A 16,575-nucleotide genomic window follows, 5' to 3' on the forward strand; every position below is an offset into this window, starting at 1 on the left:
ACAGTTCACAGAAAACAGTTAAACAGAGCATCTACTGCGTGAGAATAGAGATAATGGATCACTTTCACTTTCGCTCTTGGATAGGGAAACCTTTACGCACAGACATCAATTAGCCTATAAATAATTAATTTCGTTTGTTAAGCGCAAATATTCGTTTCAAAACTATTTCTAAATTCAGTTCTAATTTCCAGCAAACAAATAAATGAATAATAATAACAAAATGTGCTCAAAAACCTGAGTTATATCCTAAAACACATGCTGTGCCCCTTATGGTCTAAAACCTGACAGGTGAGCAAATCTAAGCTTGTTTTTAATAAAACAAATATAAATATGGATATAATAAATAATACTGCTAATAATAATAACATTATACAGAAGCAAATTGTTATGAATGAACTGAAAAGCCTCCCGAGATGAAGAAGACATAAAAGCAGTGGTTTTTCATATTTATGTAGGCTAGAAAATAATATGTTTTATAATATTTTAATCCTTTATATTTATATCCTATATCTATTTTTATCATATACTATATATATCCTTAATATTTACATTTTTTCATATGTAAAGATATTTGCCTATTGCTCTCTTGTGTGTATTAAGCAGTGCGTAAGCGAGGCGCAACTCTGCGCCGGAGTTTAGACCGGGTTAGTTTTGGTCTAATGAAAAATCTTTTATAGATTCTCAAAATAGCAACGCACCAGCGGTCTGCCTCAGAACGCCTTCCTTTTTAGACCAGAACGCCTATGGGTGCAGGAATGAGCGCTAATGCATTTGCTATTTAAACAGCGTAGCGCAACACCTCAAAACGACTCTTGCGCCAAGCTGAAACTACCAAAAGACTATTGCGCCGCGTCTTGCACCCCACTGCGCCGGGTTTATGATAGGGCCTATAGTCTTGTTTTTAGAACTAATATGCCAAAATTAAGCGAGACTGTCCGTAAAACAAGCTAAATAACCTGTCAATGGGGTAAGCAAAATAATATTTTTCTTTTAACATGAGATTATTTTGCTTCACTCAATTGCACATTATTTTTCTTGTTTTAATGAAAAACGCACTTAATTTTGGCATATTATTGCTTAACCCTTAAAGACCAAAAACAGTCGCCCGCAGCTAAAAATAAGTATTGTTCTTAAATGTTTAATAACTTTTGATCCGCTGATCCGATCTGTATAATTCAAAGATTGGCATAAAGAAGAGAGTCTCAGATTTCCATCGCTGTAATTACATTCCCGGACCTTGGGAGGCTCCGAAATCAGTGTGGTTACGTCATCACATTTTGACAATGCTGATTTGACAAAGGAACGCTCGTGGCTTGTGTCTCCGGACAAACCAGACATGATGCATTGATGCATTGTCCCTCCTCCATGCCCAGATTGATTCAAACTCGCTTTCTCTCCACCAATAAGCATAGGTTTCGCTTTGTAGACCAGCAATCAGCTATTTGAACAACCCTAAATTAGAAATAGGCTGTACATTTATGCACGGCTAAATAAAACGCAAAAAAACAACAACAAAGTTTTGCATGAAATAATTCTTATACTAAGTACTTTTGCATGCACATCAGCACAAAAAACATGACAAAACAGTGACATAGCAAAGTCACCGCTGTTTTCAAAGGACGGAAATGACAGTGCGGTTGTTTGTCTGCAACGCAAAAGTTGAGAAGCAGCAGGGTCAACACCATATGCTGGCACATAAAACCTAAGGATGGTCCATATTGAATCTAGTTTAGTTTTGTTACTATTTATAGTATAGTAAATATTCATAACAATTTTTTTACTGAGTTTATTTGGACTTTGATGCATTATTTCTTATTTTCTTATTTTTTATTTGTTGATTGTAAGTGCTGTTGTTTATGGTAACTGAAAATATATTATTTGGAAAAAGTCAAATTTGTTTCAATGTTCTGTTATTTTGTAACAATCTTTCTGTTTTGGTTCATTCCCAGAACTTTTGGCAAATACACTGTCAGTAAATAAATTAGTTTTTTTTCCCCACTGAAAAACGCTTTGGAATAACATTGAAATAAATTGCTATAACTTGCTCAGGGAATTGTGGATATAGACAAAATTTATTTTGGAAGTGTAAAACATCATAGCATGTATTTCTAAAGAAAAAAAACAAACTTCATGAGGTTTTGTTTGTAATAACTAGAACAGGGTTTTTCAAAGTCTAAGACAGTGGGCCTCACTTTTGATACAACTTATCCATTGGCGCCCCCCTCCTCCCAAACACGCACGCACACACACACACACACACACACACACACACACACACACACACACACACACATATATATATATATATATATATATATATATATATATATATATATATATATATATATATATATATGTACACACACATTATATATAAAGACACAGACAGATGTCAGACTGTTAACTCACTTTTATCATCATTTGCATAAAAGTGCAATTATTTACAGAGTAATAACAAGTATTTTAGTATAACGTTTTTAAAACTAGGATGATGGTTCAATATGAAAAGAACAGATCCAAGAACTGTCCATCCCAGTCAAAACAGTCGAAGTTTAGCAGGTCTCATGCTGTCATTAACCAAAATATCTTGACAAACCACACATAAAGGTCGTGGTTCATCAGCTGGTCCTGTCCACGTAAATCCTAAACTCAAGTACTGATCATCATATGGTCGTCTTTTGGGTTTAAGCCCTGAACTTGAAGGTGGTCTCAGAAGCCAATCCATAGCAGGCATATACCTGTATTGGCGGGCTTGCCAAACAGAAGCGAATTCACAGCTATGGTCTTCTGGGTAAAAAAGATTTTATTTTTGACGTATTATTTTTTTTTAGCTTTATTTAATTAAAACGTTTAAATATAATAAAAAATACATATAATAATTAAACTTAATAATTATATTTTTATTATATAATATTTTTTTCCACGCCTCCCCTGACATGCTCCGGCGCCCCCCAGGGGAGGCGCGCCTCACACTTTGAAAACCCCTGAACCAGAAAATGCCACTTTTTTATAAAACGTTTTTCTTAAAATTCTGGAATATTTTCTGTCTGTACATCTGTTTTTGGACCACAAATATTTTAGACTGGACCTTTAAGGGATACAGATTGAAGCTTCAGGTTCTCCTGTTTAAAATAATATATGACACTTGAGGCTGACTGCTAAAATAAAAATAAAACTACTTTAAAAAAAATAATAATATAGGGTTAATTTTGTTGCCCACAAAATACCTCTAGTTCTTTAAGGGTTAAAACAAGAAACTTTTTTTTGCAGAGATATTCAATAATTCAGAATATTGTGATTTATTACGAACATGCACAATATTGATATCATGGACACTTCAACATACAGTGAATATTATTTAATTATTGAAGCTTTTAGAGTGATTTTTAAGGTCCCTGATCAATTTAAATAATTGTTTTAGATGTTTGTATCAGTATGTTCGGGTGCACACACGCTAGGTACTGTTGCCTTCAATCATGCCGAAGCACGCTTGTCCCCCCTTTCCTCTCCCCCGACGGCCTGCACTCACACTGCATCTTTACCTTCTGAGTCGGAGCACGCTTACATCATTGATGATGCGACTGTTCAGTTTAACAGGAAGAAAAGCGCTCTCGCTCAGCACAGGGGACATTGCTTTAGTTATATCGTTTTGTATTATTTATTCAGTCAATTGGGATGCGGTGACACACAGTCAGATATTTTGCTCAGCAGATTCACCACTTGTGACGCTCATAAATTATCAGAAGTCATTGTGCTGCAGGTATTAGGAGAGGGTTTCCTGTAGGTGCAGCTAATATGGGGGTGGTGGGGATTGTATCTTTAATAAACTATGACAGTTTGTGTTCACTGAAAAATAAGAATGAATAATAAATCTAAATGAAACGGTCCCTTAAACGTGACATCGCGTCTTCAGTTTCACACTCAAGACTGGAATCCATGAAACACACCCAAACACGGTTCAGTTAGCATGTAGCAGGGCTATTCAATTGGCAAACTCAATTCAATTGATTTGTTTCGGCCCTCCAAATAGTGTAAGACATCAAAAATAAAGTTAGTTCAGTCGAAAAACGGCTGCTATAGTTACGCAGTGACGTGCGTCTGTTCAATACAGCACGAGCTGCAGTTGAAGGCTGCGCAGAGCGTGAGGCACCTGACATTAAGCGAATGGTGCGAGCAGCCAAAAGCATTTGAATACTTAAGCTTAAAGGCACCTCAACGCCGCGTTTCTGTTGCACGAAATTGCTGCAACTTAGTTTTGCCACCTGTGCGCTAGTTTAAAGTGCCGAGCTCATACACCAAGACTAATACGCACACACGCTGGATTAACAATCGCAGCGGGCCATTCACATATCGCGTCTTTTCCACGTGCAAGTTCGTTATTTCTAATATTGGAATATATGCCAATATACAGGCGCACCCAGTATAAAACATCTCACGCCGTAGTGGGAAGTGAGTTGAGCGTGGCTTTCAGTGCAATGTCAACAAAAGATATAGACAAATTATTACAGATTATTAAAATGATTACAAATGCAGATGAGAACACAAGTTCATTTAAATACTTACCAGCATCAAAACTAAATAAATAAAAATGAAAATCTAATTAAAATACAAACAATTAATATTGAATGAATATTTTAGTTGTATAATATATAATAACTTTAATCTATTTAAGATTATTTAATATGTAATATTACATTACTTAATATTAAATAAATATTACACTTACGGTTATAATTAAATATATGCTTGGGGCCCAAAAACAAAACAAAAACTAAATAGCTAAATAATGAATTAAATATTTATTCATAAAATGTCAATATTAATAAAATATCAAATCAAAATAAGTTTAGTTATATCATAAATGTTAATGTAGTCACTGCATCAGTGTTATGCTACAGCAGGTACCTATAATACTATTAAATAGTTTCTATTAAACACATTTTTAAGAGCAAAACAAGAAAATGGGTCAAAATCGCCTGCGTTCCTCCTTAAAATGAGCACTAGTGTACATACTGAAGTTCACAAGTCTGTTATATAACTGTGATGATACAAGCCGAGAATCATCCCATGAGTGCGATAGCCAGAAAACAAGGGCAGATGCCTTTAAATGAGGAAAAAAACACCTTTAATTGACCCTGCAGTACTGTTGCATTAATCACTGTCCGCTGGTAATCGCTAATCATATTCTGCAAAGAAAAACTCCCTCAGAGTAAGTTTGATCTATTTATTTACTAGTTTTGATCTGCTGCTGAAGGCTTTCTGTATAGTATAGTGGTATGAATCCTTTTTATTCTCAGTTTCTCTCCATCCAGCGCAGCTCATTAAGAGCCTGTATTGATTTCACCTCAACAACCTCCTACTATGCTATAAACATGGGCTGAAACTAAATAATTATAGGTATATTATATGTAATATTTGATTATTATATTGATATTACAATGTTTTATATATATATATGCATGCATATATACATACATACATACATACACACACACACACACACACACACACACACACACACACACACACACACGTATATATAAATGTTTGTTTATAGAAATAAAATAAAAATAGAAATTAAAATATAAATTAAAGTTATATCACACATATACAATTCAATCAATGTAATATTTAACATAAAATGATTTAATATTAAATATGTTTTAATTATGTTCATAATTAAAAAAATGCTTGTGTCCAAGAAAAAAATAAAATAAAAAACATAAATTAAAAATAAATTTGTAGATGTATCATGACTTAAATGTAATTTTTAAAATATAATTTAATATTAAATAAATATTACATTTATGCTCAATAAAAATGCCTGGGTTCCAGAAAAAAAACATCTATCATTAATATTACATTTCATCCATTTAATATTATTCACTATTAAATAAATATTAGATTTATGTTCATAACTAAACAATGTTTGGGTTCAGAAAATAAAATAAAAATTGCAGACATATCATAAATATTAGTTAAAAAGATTTTTTTATATGATTTATATATTAAATTGCTTAATGTAAAAAACAACAACATTGAATTCATAATTTAAAAATGATTGGGTCCAGAAAAAAAAATAAATAAAAAAAATTGTAGATATAACAAAAAATTAAATGTAATCTCTTTAATATGATTAAATATTGAATTAATTCATATTATATTTAATCTTGCTAATCTGATTTAATATTAAGTTATTTAGTATTAAATAAATATTACATTTACTTTCATAATTAAACAAACAATGCTTTGGTCCAGAAGTAAAATACAATAAAATGAATGTGTCCAGAAATAATATAAAAATATATAAATTTAATTTGTAGATATATCATAAATATTAAATTAAATCTCTTTAATATTCTTTAATACTTAATTATTTAATAACTAAATATTAAATGTATATTCTTAATTAAAAAATGCTTGGCTCCAGAAATAAAATAAAATACAACTTAAAGAATTTAATAAAATTAAATAATCGTAATGAATAAAAATGTAATTGTAATAAAATAAAAATTTATAAAATTGTAATTGCCATACAATAATTGTAATTGTAATAAATAAAAGTAATAAAAATAAAATAAAATACTGTTCATCTGTTTAGTAGCACCACACTCTCTTTCTCTCACTTTCTCTATCTTTCTCAATCAGTTTAGTCTCTCCAGCACACCTCATTAAGAGCCTGTATTGATTCGACCTCAGTGACCTCTTCTCTCAGTGCTATAAACATGGGATATTGGACTCAAACAGCCATAAAGATAAAATACGAGTGTTTCTGCTTGTGTATACACACTGCTCCACAGACGCTTCCAGTGTGAATATATAATAATTCAATCTCAAATGCTGCTGGGATTTCTGAAATTAAAAATAAACACCCTAAAAAGATCCAGTGCCCTCTGAAAATATCATCAATAATTTAATGGCCTGACTTTGACTTGCAGTCCAGTATGGAGCTTCAAATATGACAAAACAATGTGACTTTAAATTGTGGTCATTTGTATTGACAATTTTAATTTAATAAAACTAAATTATTATTAATATATGCTGCTGAAGATTGTTTTCTGAATTTCACAATCTGAATTTCTGTTTTCCACTAATTTCTTCATCTTGAAAACTTGAAACTGTATTTTTACAATTCATTTCTGAAGTTTGAGAATGCGTCTATAAAACTCTGCCTTAAATTCAGTTGTCCTAAATTTCAGGTGATAATAAATTAAAATTTCAAAACATTTTTAAGGGCCTATAATATTCAGTTTTATTAAATTTCAATTGTCCTTAATTAAATTGAACACAATTCAACTTCAGATTGTTTTGTCATATAATAAGCTCCATAGTGAAGCTGAAATGGATCTGCTTCTCCAGTCTCACCTCTGCATCTCACCCAAAACAAACATTTACTCACACTTTGACCTTTTTCCACATTGCTGACGGACAGATCTCGAGTCGTGTTGTACATTTTCTCATTCTAAAGTCCATTAGTATTAGTAATGTTTTTTTCTTGACTCTATTGAACTTTTCTACATTATTTCTGCACATTGAACTGATTAAATACAGTCAAGATGATTATTTTCCTCCTGTAAATATTTCATTCTTTTTCAAATATTTTCCAAGTGCTGTTAAAGAGAGCAAAGGCATTTTTCACAGTATTTTCTACATTTTTATTATGGAGAGTTTTATTTCTTTAAATTGGCTTCATTAGATATGTATATATTTTATGAAATTAATGCTGAGGTTAATTTTTTTAGCATAAGAATTTTTTATTTTATTTTTTTGTTACAGAACAAATTAGCCTGACTTGCCTAGTTAACCTAATTAGTTTATATAACCGAATAAAATAAATGCAATTGATAATTTATACTTTATAATAAAATTAAAAAGCAGATTACTTTTTTTGCTAAATATCTAATCAATTATTATGTACTGTCATCATGGCAAAGACAAAAGAAATTAGTTATTAGAAGTTAGTTATTAAAACTATTGTTTAGAAATGTGTTGGAAAAAATATTCTCTCCAGTAAACAGCACTTTGAAACAGAATGAAAACTGTAATATTTGTTTTTTTCCGCTGTGTAAGTATCTCCTTTGCAGGTTAAAATGTTAGATAAAGTAATATTTTATTGATTTAGGCAAAACATTTTCTAAATCACGGCCTTGTTTTCCATTAAACTGTCCTAACAACAGTCGGCGCCAGTGGTGTAGTGGTTAGTGCGTCGACATATGCACTCCGGTGCTCGCGGCGACCCGGGTTCGATTCCGCCTCGCGGTCCTATGCCGATCCTTCCCCTCTCTCTGCTCCCCATGCTTTCCTGTCAAGTCTCTCTACTGTCCTGTCAAAATAAAGGTGAAAACCCTGAAAAAATAATTATAAAAAAAAAAAAAAAAAAAAAAACTTTCCTAACAACAAATACGTCTATAGATTTATTTATTTATTTACAGTTTTTCTCTTCAAAATAAACATAGCCAACTTGATTCCTGCATAATATAATATAAAATAAAATAATATAATATAATATAATATAATACAATATTAAATAAAACTAGAATTGTACATTTCCTAAAGGAAATGTGAATGGGGTTTGCGTGGCAAATCGATGGGGTACAAAATGGTACTAAACTGGGCAAAATAGCAGTAAATGTGGAGAAATGGTTAAATTCATGTGTTTATGTGGTTGCTAGGGTAATGTAAATGGTTGCTAGGGTGTTCTGAGTGGTTGCTATGTGGTTGCTAGGCGGTTGCTAAGGTGTTCTGAGTGGTTGCTAGGTGGTTGCTAAGGTGTTGCTAGGCGGTTGCTAAGGTGTCCTAAGTGGTTGCTAGGTGGTTGCTAAGGTGTTGCTAGGTGGTTGCTAGGGTGTTCTGAGTGGTTGCTAGGTGGTTGCTAGGCGGTTGCTAGGGTGTTCTAAGTGGTTGCTAGGTGGTTGCTAAGGTGTTGCTAGGCGGTTGCTAAGGTGTCCTGAGTGGTTGCTAGGTGGTTGCTAAGGTGTTGCTAGGCGGTTGCTAGGGTGTTCTGAGTGGTTGCTAGGTGGTTGCTAGGCAGTTGCTAGGGTGTTCTGAGTGGTTGCTAGGTGGTTGCTAAGGTGTTGCTAGGTGGTTGCTAAGGTGTCCTAAGTGGTTGCTAGGTGGTTGCTAAGGTGTTGCTAGGTGGTTGCTAGGGTATTCTAAGTGGTTGCTAAGGCGTTGCTAGGCGGTTGCTAGGGTGTCCTGAGTGGTCGCTAGGCCTTTACTAAGGCGTTACTAGGCGGTTGCTAGGTGGTTGCTAGGCGGTTGCTAGGGTAATTTGGGTGGTTGCTAGGCAGTTGCTAGGGTATCCTGGGTGGTTACTAGGCAAGCCTTACATACTTGCCTGATGAAATATTTATACTTAGTAAGCAGTTCTAGCAAGTTACAGTACATGGCTAGTCAATATTAGCATGTAGCTAGTCACTGCTAGCATGTGTAGCATATAGGAAGTTCCGTTTGCTAGCATGAGTCAAACGAGCCAATCCCCAAGTCTCTACGATGTTCCGATGCTGAGATATAGCTGTTGATGAATGGTTGCTAGGGTACTCTGTTTTGTTGCTATGGGCGAGGTTGCAGAGTGAACTTGAATGTGGTTGGCTGTCCAAGTCAAATGAGCCAAACCCCAAGTCAATAGGACACTGCTAAGCAAAGATATGCATGTAGGCCAGTTGCAAAGGCAGTCTATGGGACCAGTTTGGGGGCGTGGCTTGTGAGCTTCATTATCATATTGAAAAGCTCATTGGTTGTCTGAGTCATATGAGCCATCCCCCAAGTCAATAGGACACTGCTAAGCAAAGATATGCATGTATGCCAGTTATAATGGCAGTCTATGGGACCAGTTTGGGGGCGTGGCTTGTGAACTTCATTATCATATTGAGATGCTCATTGGTTGTCTGAGTCAGATGAGCCATCCCACAAGTCAATAGGACACTGCTAAGCAAAGATATGCATCTAGCCCAATTATAATAGAAGTCTATGGGATCAATTTGGGGGCGTGGCTTGTGAGCTTCATTATCATATTGTGATGCTGATTGGTTGTCTGAGTCAAATGAGCCCACCCCCATGTCTCTATGACACTCCTATGTAATGTTATAGATGTGTGACCTTTATAATGGAAGTCAATGGGATGTGCAATGGGACGCCCCACCACATGTTAAGTCAATGGGGCAGTTATTAAGGGTCTTTAAATGGTTTGGGAGGGCGTGGCTTGTGAGCTTCAAAATCATATTGAGATGCTGATTGGTTGCCTCAGTCAAGTTAGCCAACCCCCTAGTCTGTATGACACTGCTATGTACTGTGATTGACATGTGAGTCAAGAAATGAATGGGAGTCAATGGGCCATGTAAAGTCAATGGGGACCCCTTTGGGACGTCCTAGCACCCCAGGGGTACAACTTATACCCCTTTTCGGGGTATGTTCTCATACAGGCTGCAACCCCCTACAGATGTTGCGAGTCCCATATTTCTACGAATTTCACACTTGGCGCTATGACGCTTTAAAGGTCGTCCCATTTCGCGGCGCGTTTAGTGCTCTTCTAGAAAAATGAATGGGAGTCAATGGGGCCAATGTAAGTCAATGGGAGCACTTTGGGACGTCCTAGAGCCCCAGGGGTGCAACTTTTACCCCCTTGCAAGGTATGTTCTCACTTAGGCTGCAACCCTCTACAGATGCTGTGAATCCCATATTTCTATGAAATTCACACGCGGCGCTGTGATTCGTCAAAGTTCGGCTCAATGTTAAGTCTATGGGATTTTTGGGCGGGTTTTTTGGCCCCTGCGGGGCCAAAAAACCCCCCACCCCTTATAAAAGTCATAGCACACCATTCCCGATAAGACCGCACGATTTGAGCCCACTTTCAAGGGTCTGGGACGAAAGCTGCGGGACTAGTTACGCGCCGAAAAATAGGACGGAAGAAGGAAGAAGAATAATAAACCAGGCACAATAGTAAGAATGGACTTTGCCTATGGCAAACCCCATTAATAATTAATTTAATATAATTATTACAATACAATAATAGATAAAATAATTCATATAAAATAATTCATATAATATAATTAATATAATACAATATTAGATAAAACTAATGATATAATATAATTAATATATTACAATATTAGATAAAATAATTAATATAATATAATTAATAGAATATAATAATATAGTACAACATTATATAAAATAATTAATATATTATAATTAATACAATACAATATTATATAAAATAATTATAATATAATATAATATAATATAATTTATATATGGAGAAAAGGGAAAAAGTCTCAAGATATACTGTCTCAACATGTGTCATTGACACTCATATTAAATGTAATGTAATTTACATTATATTTACTAATATTTTTCTATATTATATTGACACATTTAAAAATATTTAAAAAATATATTTTATTATATTATTATAATAACAACATTCAGATATATTATATGAAAACTACACTAAAAATGTTGGATTGTTGGATCATATGTGGACCATCACATCCCAATCAAATTAAAAAGTGTCATTTAAATTTTATTTTATTTTTTTAAATATTCTAATATTGAGTTTGTCTATATTTGATCCAGCGTTAAGTGACAACAACTTTTTGGTTTCAGATAATATCTCTGAATTTATATTTATTCTTATTATTATTATTTTTATTTTTATCTTGATAAATCAGACTAAACTATTTAATCAGATGACGATCAGACAAAACTATTTAATTTATTTAATTTTTTTGCCATTAACAGCTGCTCCAAATATTGATCTGCTCTTTAGGCTCTTCCTTAAATCAACAAAATGATCATTTACCATATGCGTAAATTGAGTTATTATGCCATGAGTTAGAGAATAGGCAAAAAAAGCGCAGCACTTAAGTTCAGGCTTTTACCCGTCGTGAGATCAGAAAGGCAGCTCATGATTTTATGCATGAGAAGTGGTTCAGTTTCTGCCATCACAGCACTCAGCAAACTACAACCAAACATTGCCCATTACAAAGAATGCCACTTTAGTTTATGATTGACAGGCTGAAAGTAGAGATTAGAGAAATAGTTGACTGGATCCTTAAAGGGGTCCTATTAGGTTTCTTTTTAATAGCTGTAAAATCAGTCTCTGATGACCCTAGGGCAGGGGTGGGCAAACTCGCTCCTGAAGGGCCGGTGTCCTGCACAGTTTAGCTCCAACTCTGATTAAACACACCTGCCTATAGATAATTAGTAATCTTGGAGACACTGATTAGCATGTTCAGGTGTTTTAGATTAGAGTTGGAGCTAAACTATGCAGGACACCGGCCCTCCAGGACCGAGTGTGCCCACCCCTGCCCTAGAGTGTGTATATGTGTGTGTGTGTGTGTGTTTGTGTGTGTGTCAGCTCATAATACCACACAAATAATGTTTTATAACTCTCTGAAACTGACCCATTTGGTCTTTGATCCTAATTGTGGCATTTTGGTGACTGTCCCTTTAAATTCAAATGACATTGTGATATTTTAAAAAGAGGGCGGAGCTACACATGTCTGTGTGTCAGCAACATTGTTGCCAACTTAACAACTTTGTTGCTAGATTTAGTGACTTTACAGACCCCCACCTCCCCCAGTGACAAATTTTCAAATAAGCGACTAGCGACAAACTTAGCGACTTTTTTGTGTTACAGGAGATTTTTATAGACTGTCATTTGTCCATTCTGTACCATCCCTACACTTCTCAACGAGCTGCGGGTGATGCCGCCAGCCCCTCCCCCGCCTCAGAGCACTGACAGGCGGCTCCATTCCTCAAACAGCAGCCTCTCCCACCTGCAGCCTGACAGCAGATCTGCGTACCGAATGACTGCAGTGTGAAGGTATTTCCCTTGCACAGTTAAACCGATCGGCTTCTCCTTTAAGAATTCAATTTGACTGTTTATTAATTTCTTGTTCTCAATCACAGATATTTTAAGTGAGAGTTTCAGAACTTGAGTTTATTACGTCTGTGAGATTGCTGCAAATTCACTACACATCTATTCTGATATACTGTATTCAAACAGCAATACATTTAGTTAAATTGACATGCTTACATAAAGCGTAGAGCAAATATAAATACCCCTTTAATGACCATAGCCTAATAATCTTAATCTAGCGACTTTTCAGGCAGAGCGTCTTTTTGTTGTAAATACTTGGCAACAGTGGTCAGCATAGTGACCGATTCAATAACAAGCCTAACGTCCTATGCTAATGAGTGAGAGATGGTCATCAATGGGCGGGGCTTTCCCCCTCTAATGACACGTACAAAGGGAGAACGTCGATCAAAGTGTTTCTGCAGACTGTTTTTATCAAGAGTGATTACAAAAAAATCGAATTAATACATTTGTACCAGTAGAAGCCTGGTTATATTCACACACTGCTGCCACACAACTTATAAAACCCCTTATAAAAGTGATTTTTGCATAATAGCTCCCCTTTAAAGGAACTGCAGAAATGTAGTGAGTGTGTGAGGAAACCAGTTTACGAGTAGATGAATGAGTTCATTTATGAGTCGAGATTATCTGAGGGTTGATGATGGCGATCTGCGTCACAATATGAGCAAACACTGACTGATGTGGGGCTTTGTGGTTGATATGATTATGTTCAGATAGTCACACTTCCTCTTAAACACAGACAGGTGAACTGAAGAGATGCAGACACACACACACACACACACACACACACACACACACACACACACACACACACACACACACACACCAGGAAACTCCAGTTTGATCAGATGCTTTATTTCAATCTTACTGTCTGTTTGTTTGCACTGTCAATTTCATTATTTAGTAAAAAAAAACATTCTTATAAAACAGTCTATAACAGGTAAGGCTTTTTCGTGTATGTTTTGAATGCCTTGGACTGATTTTTTATTTTTTTTTTGTATATCTTTAAGAATCGCTTATCCAAAGAGCACCAATACAATAATTGCCCCAGAAACGCTTTTTGTTTCATTCATTCATTTTCTTGTCGGCTTAGTCCCTTATTTATCAGGGGTCGCCACAGAGGAATGAACCGCCAACTTGTCTAGTATATGTTTTAGGCAGCGGATGCCCTTCAAGCTGCAACCCATCTCTGGGAAACATCCATACACACTCATACACAACTTACAATTTATCTTACCCAATTCACCTGTACCGCATGTCTATGCTGCATTCACACCAGACGCAGCTCGCGCGTCAAGTGATTTACATGTTAAGTCAATGCAAACGCGCGAATAGACATCCTGCGGCGCGATACGCGCGAATGATGAGAATTGCGCGGTGCGCATGGCGCGAATTGAGCGTTTTGCGCGAATCACTCGCGTTCAAAAATCTGAACTTCAGCGGGCATTCGTGCTGCATTAACCAATCAGAACTTGCTCTTGTGGGGGCGTGATTGTGACGTATCGCCTGTTGTCGGTGTCCCAGGGGAAATCCCCCAGCAGACACCGACAAGAAGTTCATCAAACTGGGCTGGGCTCAGTTAGAAGCACCGCTGAAAACCTCCATCAGCCAGGTTCAGTTTCTGGAGGAGTCTATGAGCTTAAAGAGCTGGATGCACCTCTGAAAGGATGTAGTGGACTCAGACACAGCTCTAAACGTATCGACGCTGTTCATCATCCTTCATAAAGCACATAAACACTGTTATTTTCTTCATAAAATCCATGTTAGCCATTTAGCTATGAAGCTAGAGTCACGGGGCAGACAGAAGCCTTGCCCGTCACGCAAATCCGCGTCTGTTCTGAAGTGAATTTGACACGCGAATGAAGCAGGGTTTGACGCGCGAATGAAGCGAGTAACCTCAAATGTTCACGCGACGATTTATCCGCGCGTTCCGCGTCTGGTGTGAACACAGCATTAGACTGTGGGGGAAACCGGAGCAACCGGAGGAAACCCACACGAAGGCAGGGAGAACATGCAAACTCCACACAGAAACACCAACTGACCCGGCTAAGGCTTGAACCAGCGACCTTCTTGCTGTGAGGCAACAGCACTACCTACTGCACCATTTTAATTTCCAAATTAATTTTCATGCATCCTCGACTGTTTAGATATTTCTTAGGATTATTACATTGTGAATATTGTAGGTTTTGTTTATAGATTGAATACCTTCAAAAGTTTATGAAATTTAATAAAAATATATACATTTTTTATTAAGTTAATATAATCTATACTATTATGATATAATTATATGCTGTAATATATAATATTATAATAAAATAATATATATATATAAAAATTAATGAATTAATCCAGTTTATGTAATATAATATAACAGTTGTAATGTGAATAGGGACGCTGACAACAAAGTTGCGGATCTAAATACAGGTTTATTAACAGGATAGTCAGGCAGGTAATGATCAATAGGGTCAAACAGATGTACAGTACAATTGAAGTCACAATTATTAGCCCCCCTGTTTATTTTTTTCCCCAATTTCTGTTTAACAGAGAGCAGATTTTTTTTCAACACATTTCTAATCATAATAGTTTTAACAACTCATCTCTAATAACTGATTTATTTTATCTTTGCCATGATGACAGTAAATAATATTTGACTAGATATTTTTTAAGACACTTCTATACAGCTTTAAGTGACATTTAAAGGCTTAACTAGGTTAATTTAGTTAACTAGGCAGGTTAGGGTAATTAGGAAAGTTATTGTATAACGATGGTTTGTTCTGTGACTATCGAGAAAAATATATAGCTTAAAGGGGCTAATATTATTGTCCTTAATGTTTAAAAAACATAAAAACTGTTTTTATTATATCCGAAATAAAACTAATAAGACTTTCTCCTGAGGAAAATCTAATATCAGACATACTGTGAACATTTCCTTGCTCTGTTAAACGTCATTTGGGAAATATTTTAAAAGAAAATAATAATTCAAAGGGGGGCTAATAATTCTGACTTCAACTGTATATACAGAGAGAGAGAGAGAGAGAAAGAAAGAGAGAGAGAGAGAGAGAGAGAGAGAGAATGAGTGAGAGAGCGAGCGAGCGAGCAAGAGAGACTGTGCGCATCCGCCGTGATGCTGTGTGTCGCTTGTTATAGGCTGTCTGGACTCTGTAGCATCCAGCTAAGTGTTTTTTGGGAGGCATATTTAATCACTACACATTTTACATTCTTCCTTTGCCCAATATTTACCTGCTGATGTGTATAGAAATAATGCTGATATAAGATATGAAACACAATCAGTAGTTGACCAATATATTGAGTGGATATGTTTGTAAATCTGACTTTGTGGTTGGTGAGGCACTGACTCTTTCAAATTCACCACATGTCACCACATGTCCATTACGTCTCATCACAAAGGGGCAAACAAAATCCAAACAAAATATTTAGCCTACAATCCTTGCACAGCCTACACTTTTATTTGTCATCTTCTCTCTTTTATCAGTGCCCAATTTTAATGTGAGATTTTGGAAACCAGATCTAAAATTAGCAGGAATGGTCGGGTCGGGTAGAAAACAAGAGGGGTCAGACCACGGGTGAACAAAGACTAAATATACAGCGGGAGCGGTGGTGAGGAATAAAACCTGCCGGGAGCGGGATTAAAAATCCAGTCCTGCGCAGATTTTTATTTAAGTTTAAGTGAAGTT

The 16,575-nt window shown here is 35.5% G+C and overlaps 2 protein-coding genes across 8 annotated transcripts in view; one reads left to right on the forward strand and one right to left on the reverse strand.

Moving 5' to 3' along the window:
• Window positions 1-16,575, forward strand: part of anxa6 (annexin A6) — a 230,555-nt gene that overhangs the window by 33,372 nt on the left and 180,608 nt on the right. The window lies entirely within an intron of this gene.
• Window positions 1-16,575, reverse strand: part of n4bp3 (NEDD4 binding protein 3) — a 92,254-nt gene that overhangs the window by 23,313 nt on the left and 52,366 nt on the right. The window lies entirely within an intron of this gene.

Source organism: Danio rerio, chromosome 14, assembly GCF_049306965.1.
Source record: "Danio rerio strain Tuebingen ecotype United States chromosome 14, GRCz12tu, whole genome shotgun sequence".
NCBI classification, from domain to species: Eukaryota; Metazoa; Chordata; class Actinopteri; order Cypriniformes; family Danionidae; genus Danio; species Danio rerio.